Below are 13,912 nucleotides of genomic sequence, written 5' to 3'. Positions count from 1 at the left end.
GCTCATTCAACCCTATAAAAATAGTATTAATTCAATTGGTGAAGATGGTGTGCTATCACCACCCAGGATTTACACAGCTCTTTAGAGGCGACAGTGTGGATCTGAGTATCACACAGCTCTTGGACTCTAACCTGTGATGAAAAAAGTAATGAAGCTTACAGCAGAAAACCCAACAGTTGCTGATTCAACTGAACTAGTAAAGATAGATGTTGCCAATAACAGTTTCAAGCCACCTTAGCCCCCACCCACACCTACCGACAGCACCCACCCCACCACTCAAAACACACCTCCCACCCCCCTCCCCCCCATGCACCCCGATGTGCAATATCACAACAAAATGTACTAGCTGTGGAAGTATTTGTTGTCAGGTTTCCAGTGGAACAAAATGACACATTTCATCAAATACACTTCCTATCAAGCAAAAGAGATTGGATTGCCAGTTCCTAGTGTGGAATACCCCACCTAGTGGCTTGATGAAGAAAAGATGAAAATCATCATGCATGTGATTGATAGATTGGAGTGAACCGTTGTTGGAACTACAGCATGCAACTATAGCAGTAAAAGTGATCACTTTCCCTCCTTTGATTACTGTGCAAGTCAGACACTCTGCAGTGGGACTCTAATCTTACTACATCATACAGAACAGTGAACTTATTAACTACTGGACAAATTTACAATGCAAATTTAAATGTGTAATACCTTGTAATACCATTACTATATCATTATCATTAAAATGATTGCATATTCATACAGAGCACAAAGTTATCATGAATTCAATCCTGGTGCATGTTGTTGGATCCTTATCTAATGAAACTGGCCTATGGTCATTACTCATTATGGCAGATCAGTAATGATGAGTTAGAGGAACTTGTTTATACTATTACGAGTTCACCAGTCACCCTCCTTTGATAACATAAAGAATATTTTAATGATAAAATTCACCCTCCCACCGGTTATGTTAAAATGAACTTAACTTGGGCCAAAACAAGAACAGAAACAGAAATACCTGGAAAAACTCAGCAGGCTGGCAGCATCAGTGGAGGAGAGCACAGGTGACATTTCGAGTCATCATGACCCTTCAACAGAACTGTTGAAGGGTCATGATGACTCGAAACTTCAACTGTGCTCTCCTCCGCCGATGCTGCTAGCCTGCTGAGTTTTTCCAGGTATTTCTGTTTCTGCTTTTGTTTTGGATTTCCTGCATCCACAATTTTTTTGCTTTTACCTTGGTCCATATTTTTCTTGGAAACTTCAGAAGCAATATAAATTAACTTCCATTATTTTCTACTGATGATGTTTTCATGAGAAGCAAATTGCCGAGAATAAGTTGATTTTTTTTGAATAGACTGTTTTATTTATATGCTAATAAAAATTGCAGAGGAAGCATTTATTTTGCTTCACGAAAGCTACTTGTCATGGGAAACCTGAGTAACCCTTCGAGTGCTGAATTGCTTCTGCAGTGTGCAGCATAGGAACTGAGGGTCTGTGTTTTGAAAAAAAATCACACTTAGATGCAGTTGAAACAGTGCAAAACACATATTTGGAGTAATTTAAAATTCAGAATCAGGCTTGTCAAATTGCATCTGCAGTTTATATAAATAAGAACTTCAAATGCTGATGATTAACTTCCTCTCAAAAATCCAGCATGCGTAATGAAAACCACTGGAAGGAATTAGAATATTAAACTTGTTTTATTATTAGGAGCATGTTCTGAATTGTTTAGGATATAAAGCAATTCTTTATCACCACTGTTTATCTTTCTTCAATCTGTGTTGCAATAATGAAATTGTGTGATTAGCTGACCGTCGATTTGTGAGAGCTAAAAGGAAGGACCAAAGCTGTGCTTTAAAATCGAACTTTGAGAAGTTAAAGGGTCACATTATTAATTTGATAGTCTAGCACCGGAACTTACAGTACTGAGCCTCCCCACCCCCCACCTTCCCCACCCCTCAGGCTCAGATGAAACATTGTAATCTCTACATGAATAAATGATGCTGACAAATTTAGACACCTAATAGGTCATTCTCTTCAGGGTGAAAGCTGAGTGCTGACTGAATTATCCTAACTCCACCCCTTCTTCTCTAATCCAGTGGGGTTGTTTTAATTATATTATCATTGATAATGTAGTGTTTTCTTTTACTGGTGATGCAGAAGAAAATAACAAACTCAGCTTTGTTCAGCTTTACGCAGAAGCAGCTAGGAGTCTGTCCCAGAAGAGCTGTCCAGATAGCAGCAGGCTGTGTATGCTATCTGCCATAAGTCTACTTCTAATGGCTCCAGACAATACGTACCTCCAAAGACCTCCTATTCCCCACTCAGCATGAGTGGTTGGAGATGCGGAACTGTAATAAGCCAGTAGTTGCACAGCATCAGGGAGAGAGAGAGAGGCAGCAGCTGATTGCAGCTGGAGCATCTATTTGCCTGGGACAGTACTAACGCATGTTCATATAGCTGCAGTGAAGACTAAGGTTGGTTTGTTAACAGAATACTAAAATAAGGCAGCAGCAGAAGCAGCAGCAGCAGCAGCAGAGGCAGTATACTTCAGAATGAGAATGGACATCACTGAAAGGCAGGAAGCTGCTCGTGATGTGCTTATGTTTGTGTGTGAGGCACCTGGTGTCAGCCTCTGTGGGATTTGGGGAAATTCAGTCTGAACTCAAGTTCCCTTATATTCTGTACTGAACCAACACAAGACAACATCAGCCATCTCCTGTGGAGGATGCCTAATAGGTAAGGACAAAAATGAAAATCTCTCTTCATTGGGTGTAAGGATTTTTTTGGCACCAGGAAGACTTTGATAGTTGTTAAATAGCCTGGATAGCAATGAAGTAGAAAGTTCCAGTTAATCGGATGGTGCTTCAACACTTTGACAGCAGGTACAAGATGTATGTGTATGTGTGTCTGTGTCTGTGTGTGTGGGTGGGTGGGGGGGCGGGTGAGGTGCGGGTGCACCGTGAAAAGCTTGTTTGTGCTACAATGCTAATGCATTGCAATGCCTGTACCAAAGAAAAGCTAGCATGACCTTTGCAGTGTTAGTACAAGAGAGCTTAACCCATGCTTTGCCAGCAGAAAGATAACATTTTGTGTAGTGCTCACTGCGCTCCAATCCACATGCAACATCTTTCATAGGAAGTTGTATTGTCAATATTATTCTATTTTTTTAAAACCACCAGCATTGCATCTGATTTTTTTATGTGTATGATTGTCTGAAACTGTAAGAAAACACAAATTTGGCATCCTGCCTCAACAAAAAGGAAATTAAATTTCTGTGGTGTGTTTTCCAGCTGCTCATTCAGTGATGGTCTAATTTACTCTGTAGGATAATAGATTCAATAATTGTAAATGGTGAAGCAGGCATACACATGCATTGTTTCATTTATCTTAATGACACTGTAGCACAGAATGCAGCACAGCTGAAAAGATTGTACGCTTCTAGTGAGCCAGCCTGCAGTGACCTTCAGGAAAAAATGAAATGCTCTACTGGCTGAGGAAACAATTGAACTGAAATCAGTGAGGCACAGTGAAGTCCTAAATAGACTTCCCAAATTAAAAGATGTTTGCAACAGCTTGGAAAATGACTCTAAATATGTCAGATCACAGATTGGCTTAATGGGGTGATGCAGCCAGGAAAGTAGTTTACGTGGGATGAGATTTTAAAAGCCACCTCAGGAGAATTCCAGTAGCATAGTGGGGAAGGCCCGTACTTTACTAGATTTGGCAATAATTAATACTCCTCTCTCAACCAACATGGATAGTATTCATTTAGTGCTTATCAAAATACCTTGGTGAGTCTTGACTGTACCACCTTTGGTGAAAACTGACACTTCGCTTGTTTAATCCAACCTCTGTTGCAAGTGCACCTCCCATGGGCTAAACATGGAATGCCATTCTGATCTGAAACTTATTTAACCAGGTGCACAGGGGAGGCTGAAGATAGTGAAGCAAGTTTATGTGGTGAGGAATATGATCAAAAGACAAGATTGAACTCATCTTTATTTTTATTCTGAATTCATAGATTTTACTAGTGGTGGATAGAAAAAATTGAGGCAGAATGATGGTGGTGTATAAATGTGATTTGCAATCATTTTCGTAGCTTTTTTGCCAATTGCTCCCACAAGCTCTTCTCCCCTCTCTAGAAAGCATTGGTTCTTTGCCAGGAACTTTGGTACATTGTTCAACAGTTTAATATTCACATGTGATGTGTTTGTAACAAGTGTTGGCAGGATATTCAACTAGAAGAGACATCCTGCTGCTAGCCAAGCTGAGACCAGCTAACATATCACAGACCAAGAATCAAATTTAAGATTGTCCTCATTTCAACTCACTGAGTGATCTGGGCAACTTCTCTCTCTGCACTTTTTGAGCTCATCAAGGTGATGGATATCATTGCTGTGGTCAGAGTCAGCATTAAACATTCTCCAGGTCAGGTATAACACAGCCAGGCTCAGAGTTCCCTTTACTCTATTCCAACAACAATTCTTAATACCTAGGCAAGAGAAGCATGCTGCAGCACCAATGTGACAATTTTTTTCCACTCTCCACCTCAGCCCTTCTGTGGCCTTTTCAACTGAGATTGCCTCAATTAGAAGTAGTTTTATACTATGAGTCAATGTCCACACAGAACCGGTTGAAACTACCCGACCTAGCCCATGTTTAATCTTTACAGCCACCAGGCCATGTCTCCAGCATTCAGGTCCTAAGCCCTGCAATTCCATTACTAAACCTCTCCTCACTCTAACTCTGTCTTATTCTTTAACATACTCCTTAAGACCTGCCCCTTTGACTATGCTTTTGGTCCTTTCCAAGTATCCTTCCTTGTCCCTGTGTCAATTTTTGTCTGATTACACCTCTGTAAATCGCCTTATGTTTTACTACAATTAAGGAGCTAAACAATTCCACATTGTTGTTGCTATCTATAGCCAGCACACAAAGGAGACTTTCATAGTTGGATTTGAGTTTGGGTCCTGGTGAGGAAAGACCAGTGTTGACCTCATCCTGTCACTCAGTTTCCTCTCTGCATTCTCTGCATCCTTAAATGTGTTTTACCAGAAATTACAATAATTATAATCTCGCTAAAACCTCTTTTCGTCTCTTTACAGTTCAATCAAAATCCATTGAGTTTAAAAAGGTAGAAAATGAAAACTCTTAATGGTAAAAATATATATTAGCTCCAGGCAGTCACCATTTCGTAAAGTTGCAATTCATAACCCAGCGCAGAATGACCTCTGACACTGCCATCTAGTGTCAGTTTATAATATTCCTCTCCATTCAAGTTCTTTTTTGTGATACAGGTAAAATGTCACTGAAATTTTACATCTATTTCAATGGTGTTGGCTCAAATAGAGACAATGAAGGACTTGTGGCTGCTTACTGACTGTCATTGACAAGAAAGTGATAATTAAAATGTGTGTTCATGAAAAGCCTGTGCAAATGAGTGGCAACCTGTGTGCACTGATGATGAAAATTGACATGGGTTTTCAGGAGAAAAAGTGGCAATCTGTGAGAAGTGATGTTACACACGTGTTATATTTTGATCTAACTTGATCAGCTGATCTTTCATTTTTGCACCACAAAATCTAGCTCTGCTCAATTAGTGGCCTATGTCCATATGCTGAATAATCTGTATGGTGGGCAGAACTGTGCACATCCAACAGTGTAGTGGTTGGTGTCAGTGATTCCCCACACAGTGAGTTGTCGATTTTAACAGTGTCGCTCTGCAAAGGGTTTCATACAAAGGGATATAATCAGAAAGGAGTTGTTCTGGCTGCTTTTACACACCTCCTAGTGGGCAGTTATAGAGTGGCCCGGGAATTAACTATCAGCTCCTCTTGGATAGGAACAAAGTGCTGTGTTCACAGCCCTTGAAAAACAGGAGGGAAAGAACAAAACTTAAGTAAAATTCATCTGTCATTTCCAATCTTTCTCCACATGCAATTTGACATTAATGTTGGAATATAATAAATCCCCCAAGATTGGTTCACTACTATTTTAAGATGATTTTATAAGCATTATAAACCTCTTCATGTTAAACCAGGGAAGTGTGCTTAGAGATATAGGCCAGAATTTTTAGCTCGTAGGGCTGGCATACTCCCGACCCGACCGAGCGTAAAATGACACACGATGACGTTGGGCGAGTTGGCGGATGTGCACTGGAGTTAGCAGCGCGCCCGCTAACAACTAAAAGGCCTATTAAGACCGTTAAAAAGATAATGGAAATAAATTTTTCACTGCCCATCCAACCTTATGGTTGCCAGGCAGGTGAAAATGCCACATGGCCTTTGCAATTTTTAGGAAACCTCATCCATGGGTGGGGTGAGGTTTCCAACAGTAAATAAAAATAAAATTAAAAATTTAACATTTCATTTATAACATGTTCCTGCTCATGGACCCGCTCGCCAATGTGTAAAATGATGCGTGGTGATGTTGGGCGGGCGTCCCGACATCACTGCGCGTCATTTAGATTGTCAGTTCGGCAGGCATACAGCCGACTCGGCTGTGCACCCGCTGAATTGTCAAAGGTCTATTAAGGCCTGCTAAAAAGTAATTAACGTAGTTAACTGAGCTGCTTGTCCAAACTTAAGGTTGCGGGTAGGTGAAGAACCCAGGTGGCCTTTGCATTTTTCATGAAACCTCATTCACGGGCGGGATGAGGATTCAAGAAGGGCTTATTATTTAAATAAAAAATTTTGAAATAAATAATGGGCATTTCCCAACTCATGTAAGTTTCATGCGAGGAGACATGTCCTTAAATTTTTTCCCACCTTTATCCAAATTTCCATAAATTAAGCAAATCTCACCCAATCGGGGCCGTGCCGCCATTTTACATGGGTGGGCCAATTAAGGCCCGCCCAGCTTTTGCATGCAAAAGAGCGCAGAGAATCACTCAGGGAATCCACCCCCCCCCGCCCACAGAGGGAGCGCTCAGCGCTTCCAAGCGCATGTCACGCTGGGCGGGCCTTAATTGGCCTGCCCATGTAAAATGGCGGCGCAGCCCTGATTGGGGGCGCCGATCGGGTTTGCACCCGCCCCCGCCCGCCCGCACACAACCCCCCGACGGGGGGAAACTTCTGTCTATGAGGGGACGTGTTTTATAACATTTTTAAAATCTTTATTTTCAATGCTTTAAACTGTTCATCTCCCTGAGGCAGCCCTGTGCCTCGGGGAGCCTTTCCAGTGCATGTGCGAAGTTCGCACTTGCCCTTCCCAATTCCCCACCCCACCCCCACACACACAGGCAGCACCGAGCGCTGCAGCTCATGTTTCACGCTGGATGGGCCTTAATTGGCCCGCCAGCATGAAATTACAGTCCAGCCCCAATCTTGGTCAGGCGTCGACTTCCCGACTGCCCCCACCCACCCTCGCCAAGCCCACCCGACGATGGAAAAATCCTCCCCATAGAGGTGATGACTGAAAATAAGTTTTTAGTGTTTTACAATGAGGAGCAGCACCCACCACCCCACCCTCTCCATTAAACTATCAAATATATAGGTTGCTTCTTGGTTACATTACAAGTCGTACCTGGTCTGGCCCTACATGTGGCTTCAGGCCCACAGCAATGTGGTTGACTCTTAAATGCCCTCTGAACAAGGGCATTTAGAGATGGGCAATAAATGCTGGCCTAGCCAGTGATGCACACATCCCATGGACAAATTTTTAAAAAGTCACAAGAGGATGAGAATATGTTATTTTCCAGCCAACACTGAGAAATTTTATAGGTTTTAAAAGAAAGTTATTGTATATTATTTTGTTTTTATGGTCTTGCAGTTCTGTAGTTGAACACTTATATTGAACAATTGGACAATGGAATCCATTTTACACACAATAGGTTGAATGAAAAGAAGTTCATGGCAAGAATTTCCTATCACCTTATGAAGCACAATTGCAAATGTCACAATGTTACCAAGAATGTAGTGTCAAGTCTTCACAGGAAATGTGTGCGGGTTTTGAGTGTATTTCCAAAATTAATACACTGATTAAAATTGATAAATGTAAACCTTACATTTTGTTGTGTGAGTTTCTAGAAAAGGCATGGAGATACACTGTAAGTAATTTCACCCACATTGCAGTGATTTTAACTCTATGCTAACCCCAATGTAATCTGATGGTTTTGCAAAGCAAATTCAAAATGGTTAAAAAAATCTGCTAATGTAAAGTTAATTAGTATTTTTAAACTCATTTCAAATTGCTTTAAATGGCTAAATCAATCGCAGATAATTTTACTGGCAATAACTTTAGTCTATGGTCTCATTTAATGTGATTACTTACAAATTGCCCAGGTCAATTCACGCCAATAATGCATTTTAACAGTCAAAACTAGAATATTGTAAAAGTGCTATGGCTTTAATTTCACTCTGTCTTTCTATGCACAAATAATGTTTGTTGACGACTTATTGATTATTTTGTATAAACCATCTTGATTCTACCAGTACAGAAGAACATTGGTGTAGAATTTTGACGGTGGTCATTTTACAAGCTTAAAACAAGAGCCAAACCATTTAATATGGTGGGAGGCATGTGCACAAATTGGGCGGAATCTTCCCTGTTCTGCAGACATAGGAAATTAGCAAAACTTGGCATCAGGTCAACAAGTCAAAACCTTCTCAACTCCAGGCAATCTTCCTGGAGGCTGGCCACCGATGACAGAGTCTACCAGCCCAGCATGGTGACGAACGCCTCCCACAGTGAGGGCCAAGCCTAGCGGGTGCCTGAAGGCGGCTTGCAAGCAGCTATCCTGGAGGACTTGTGATGCCTCCTACACTCATCCCCACCCCATCCGCCACTGTAGCCACAGCCATTTGCAGACATGGCCACCATCTAACCTGAGGAGGCGCCTTTTCATTGGCTACCTCAGGGAAGAGTTCCCAGGTGGGTGCCCTGACATCCAATGTCAGGTCGAGACCCGGAAATTGTCCTGGCCTGTGATTGTTTTTTTAAGGGCTCAAGACTCCTCCCATTCTGAACTAGAACTGTGCCAACCCTCATAGTAAGATAGGTATGAAAAGACATGTTCAGGTTCCATGCCTTAAACAGTCTGACCAGTTGCACTCGGGAAATCATGGGTCTGTGTGTAACCTAACTAGTTTTCTGCAGGCTACCACCAAAAGGTAAAAAAACAAACTTGCCTGAAAGTGAGCTGCGTAATACAGGCATGTTCTTCCTGACTTCACATTAAAACAACTGCTGGCCAGCAGCATGCCTCTCAATGCACTAGCTTTAACATGGATTCTTCCCAACACCTCACTGCTTCAAATAATCAAGAATTTAGCTAGACTCTCAAGGTAGGAAATAATAGGGAAGAAAAAAAACTTGATCTGCTGACTACTGAGACGCAACAAGAGAAAAAAAATGACAAGGCTTTGGGAAAGAGCGGTGGAGCGAGAATGATTGGAGAGATCTTTCAAAGAGCTGCCATAGGCAAAATGAGTCAAATGGGCTCCTTCTGTTGTACCTGCAATGCAGGATTAAAGCACATGGAATACTCAAAGTTCCCAGCACCGTGATCCTTTATTCCAGCCATATCAAATCTATAAGTACATTCATGAAAAAGTTCAATTTAATGGGCAACTATGGCCTGATGCTCCAGATACACAAGAAAAAATAAAGAATTCAACTCCCTGTCTTGAATCAGCTGGGTAGCAAATTTATTTGTAGAACAGTGGGAGCAGGGCTGCCTTGCATCCAGCAGAGTGTCAGTTATTGCTGGCAGCAAGAAAAACAAGGTTGGGGGGGCAGTTTGGAGGGCAGGGGGTCACTGTTCTCGTAGCATTCCACTTGTTAATTTCCTTGAACATGGGAGATGTTACCTTGCCATCCAGACCACAAAGGGTGTCTTCCTCACCTTGGGGCTTCTCAGAGGCAGAGTGATGCTGTGCTGTCCAGAAAGCCCTCCTTGGTCTCTAGCTGTATGCCTGCTCCAATTCCCCTCACTGGTTCTCCAGACACCGACAGAGGTTTCGGGTTGATCTCTTCATGGCTCCTTCTTCTGCTCTCTCCTCCAGGCTTCTGCCTCCATCTCCTCTTCAGCCCACACCCAGGGCTTCTGGCTCCATCCTCTCCCATCCCCCCACCCCCCACCCCGGATGCTGCTCTCCACCATTGCCGCCAGCTGGCAGAGGCCCAGCCGACACAATTCCTCTGCAGCTGCGGTGAATGCCTCGTGGGGAATGCCTCGTGAAAAATGCCCCACAAAAGGTAAGGTCCAACATCCAGCCCCTTGCCAAAATCAGGAGCTGGGGTTTAGTGCAACTCCCCTGCTACATATTATTCTATGATTCTCAGCTGTATGGAGACTGACCCCCATGCGTTCTTTCATTCATGAGTGCTTTGCCTGAAGTCAGGTCTTTGATTCATTGCTGTGCTTCACCCTGAGCTATTTTCTTGGCAGTTCTTTGCCGTTGCCTTCTACTCTCAAGGGTAGGGCAAGGGAGCAGATCCCAAGTCTACCTCACCCACAATGGGAATTAAACTCACACTGTTGGGGTTAATCTGATTCTCATACTAGCCAACTGAGCTAACTGGCCCCTTACCTTTATGTGTAATAGAATGGAAATCGCTAGCTCAAAATAACATGCCAAACAGACATCACATAAATTTCTCAATCCCATTCTTCTATGACACTTTCTAGCCTGGGAACTGTGGCCACAGGTGCACTTCACTGCACACATTCTGGACATGGTTTCATTTCCAGTTTATTGAACCATGGCCAGGGAGACTTCTATGACTGACACCCCGTAACCACTCCTATGTTTCTTCAGTTTGCTGGTGAGAGGATAGTGACTCTTCAATATGCAGACTAACACATTGCTCACTGGCAGCAGCAAGAAATTATGTAATTGCAGTGCCAGATTCCTAAGAAGATATCTGATTGGAGCACTTATACTGCATATGCAAATCCATAAGTTAATGTAACTGAACCTGAAGAAATGTCAATTAATTTGATTAATTAACTTCCTGCTCTGCCCACCACCAACAAATCCACCACCCACGAAAGACACAGACAACCTGAACTTTGACCATTAATATTTTTCTCTTTCTTATACCCCTCCTCTCCCTCCTATCCACCCCTGAGGATCAAAGATATACAAGAATGAAGAAAGACAGAACATTATTGGCACAAAGATGCCAGTTCCACTCTCATTCACGGTCAATATGTATTGAGCCTTTCCCTTCCCCACCTCCTCACGGACTTCCTGATCACCCTGCATCACACAAAATCCATCCCTGGCAAACATCCGTAACTCCCTTCACTTATGATGCTGATTAAAGTACTTACGATTATGTGAACATCTAAAAAGCGCATGCAAATACTGTGAGAAGCAAAATGTTTCATGGCTTAATCAAATAGGTAAACTTGTAGACTTCTTAACATTTTGGTTGGGATTCTTGAGGATTTCAGTTTCTATGATACCAGTTGGCAGTAGGCCAACACTGACAAACTAAAACCACTTCCAATCCGTAAGAGGATTGACATCACCAGCACTGAATGAGTAAACATAAATGCAGGTTTTGGTAAAGATGTTCTTTTATTTAAAATTTGCTTGATTTTACCTGTTTTGCCAGACATATGACAGACTTGTGTGTTGATACAAAATAACAACTCAATATACTGTTGTCAATGAGGTGACTATGACATAGGGAGAGGTGGAGTGAGGTGGAGCACATTTCCTGTAAAGTGCACCTTGAGAAGATCCTATGGGATGCATTTATGATTTTTGCAATTGGATAAGTGTTAGAAAAAATAGAGAAAATGCAGGGCAAAGCTTCACTGCAAAATGATCCTTGGGGGGATAACAAATAGTATGTACAAATATACAAATAATAGTATGGAGAGTGATGTTATAGAGATATTTTTATGCGACTCCCTAACTGAAGAAGGAGCCATAAACAATATGTGTTATGTTCGCAAGCATTATGAGTGAATTATTCTCTGTGCTTTTGATATTTGGCAGCATAAGCCTGGAATACCATGCTGTACATGGGAAAGTATTTCCTGCATTCTAACTACCTTAATTGCCCTTCAGGCCTGGTACTGATTAAAGTTTAACAATTTAAATCAACAGAGAATTAAATAATCAATTAATTGACTTGTTAAATCAAGCTACCATTGCCCTGTACTTTGCACGTTAGGTTTGGTTATTTTGATTCTATTCTACAGGACTAGTTAACAGTAAAACAATGAAACAAAGGATAGAATGCAGGGTTTTTTTTTCAACAAACCATATACATACAGAATAAAACACAACCAAGACTCATTCGGTGTGATGTTAATGCATTCCAATGCAAGATGTTGAGCTCACTCTTAAACAGCAAATCAGGTCATTACTTTGATTGTGTAAGTTGTCTTTTTTTTGTTAATAGTTTTGATAATTGCTAAAAGACTTAATTTCTAAAGTAATTCATCAATGTCTCACTCTTTGCAGATGGTTGATTTGCAATTAAGAATTTGCAGATCTTTGCACAGCAGCATACATCAAGCTGCCTAAACGTGAAAACTAATTTCATTGTAACCATCTTTCACAATGTAAATAAGATTAGGGTGAGAGAAAAGACTAGTAAGATATATTATGACTATCTGCTTTTGTGAAGAATCTATCTCTGCTTTCATCTATCCTTAAATCAATGTAAATGAAGGTGTTTACTGAAGTTTCATCTTCCTTTAAGTGACCAAGGACTGTGACCAAATGTAAAAGAAATCACATAGCCTATCAGCTCAAGTCGTCAGACATAATTAGTAAGAGAGTCGAGAGTGCTTGTTTTAACCATTTAGTACATGGATCATTCCTTCATTATGGGAATTGGGTGCAGAGTGCTATAAGACTTAATGTGGCTGCTTGAAGCTTTGAGCATATAGCATTCGCTTACTCTTTGACCTAATTACCACACCCGTTTAAACATGAAACACCCCATTATCTCCTAATCGTTGACTTGCATTTTTCTGCACTGCTAATATACTTGTTTTCAATAACGAAAGACAGCTTAAGCTACACTTGAAAATGTATATCTAATGCTAAACTGGTGAGAAAAAATCTACACCACAGTATCAAGAAAAAGCACATTTTGAATTACATTTGTAATTCAAAATACATTTTGTAATGTATTTTTGTAATTTTTTCCTATAATTACCTTGTAAATTAATGGCTTACTTGATGTAGGTCAACTATGATTGATACATTTCATCTTGTTTATTGATTCTGTTTTGATTGCACCTCTGTGAAGTACCTTGGAATGGTTTTCCTTTAAAGGTACTATATAAATGTAAGGTCATGGTATTATTGTTTTTGTTGCGCTTAGTGAGAATATAAGCGATAAAAACAAAAAACTGCGGATGCTGGAAATTCAAAAAGCCTGACTTACATTCATGCTGTGGAAGATGAGATTTCAAACTGATCTTGATAACTTAGTAATAATGTTAATAACTTGGTAACTCCAAGAACAGCACGAGACAAAAGTGGAATGCAGCTGGATTAATAAATGATGTATCAGCTTTCAGTACTAGTGACCAGTAGTGTTCAGTTGATCTACATATGTAGAATTTCCAACAGGGTCTGAAAGTTGATGACTTTGGGTTAACATAATTCTGCATCAAAGAGACTCTGGAGCCATCCTCAAATGCTACAATAATTGTAGTTGACAATAATTGAGAGCTCCCATTTAAAAATGGTGGATATTTTTCCTTATAAAAAGTATTTTCGAGTGAAGCACTTTAAAGACATGGGCCATGATTTTATGGCCTCTCCCGCCTGGCGGGATATTACTGCCCCGCCAAATTGAATGAAGATTTAAATGAATTGCTGCATCCGCTGGGGGAGGGGTGGGGGGGTGGGGGGTGGTGAAACACGCTGTGGCGGGGGAATAAAATCCTGGCCATACTCTGTGCTGAATCATGTTTATAGAGCTTTAGCCTTTTAAATTT

The sequence above is a fragment of the Carcharodon carcharias genome, chromosome 5 (genome assembly GCF_017639515.1).
Source record: "Carcharodon carcharias isolate sCarCar2 chromosome 5, sCarCar2.pri, whole genome shotgun sequence".
Lineage (NCBI taxonomy): Eukaryota > Metazoa > Chordata > Chondrichthyes > Lamniformes > Lamnidae > Carcharodon > Carcharodon carcharias.
Note: the sequence above shows the minus strand (reverse complement) of the source record.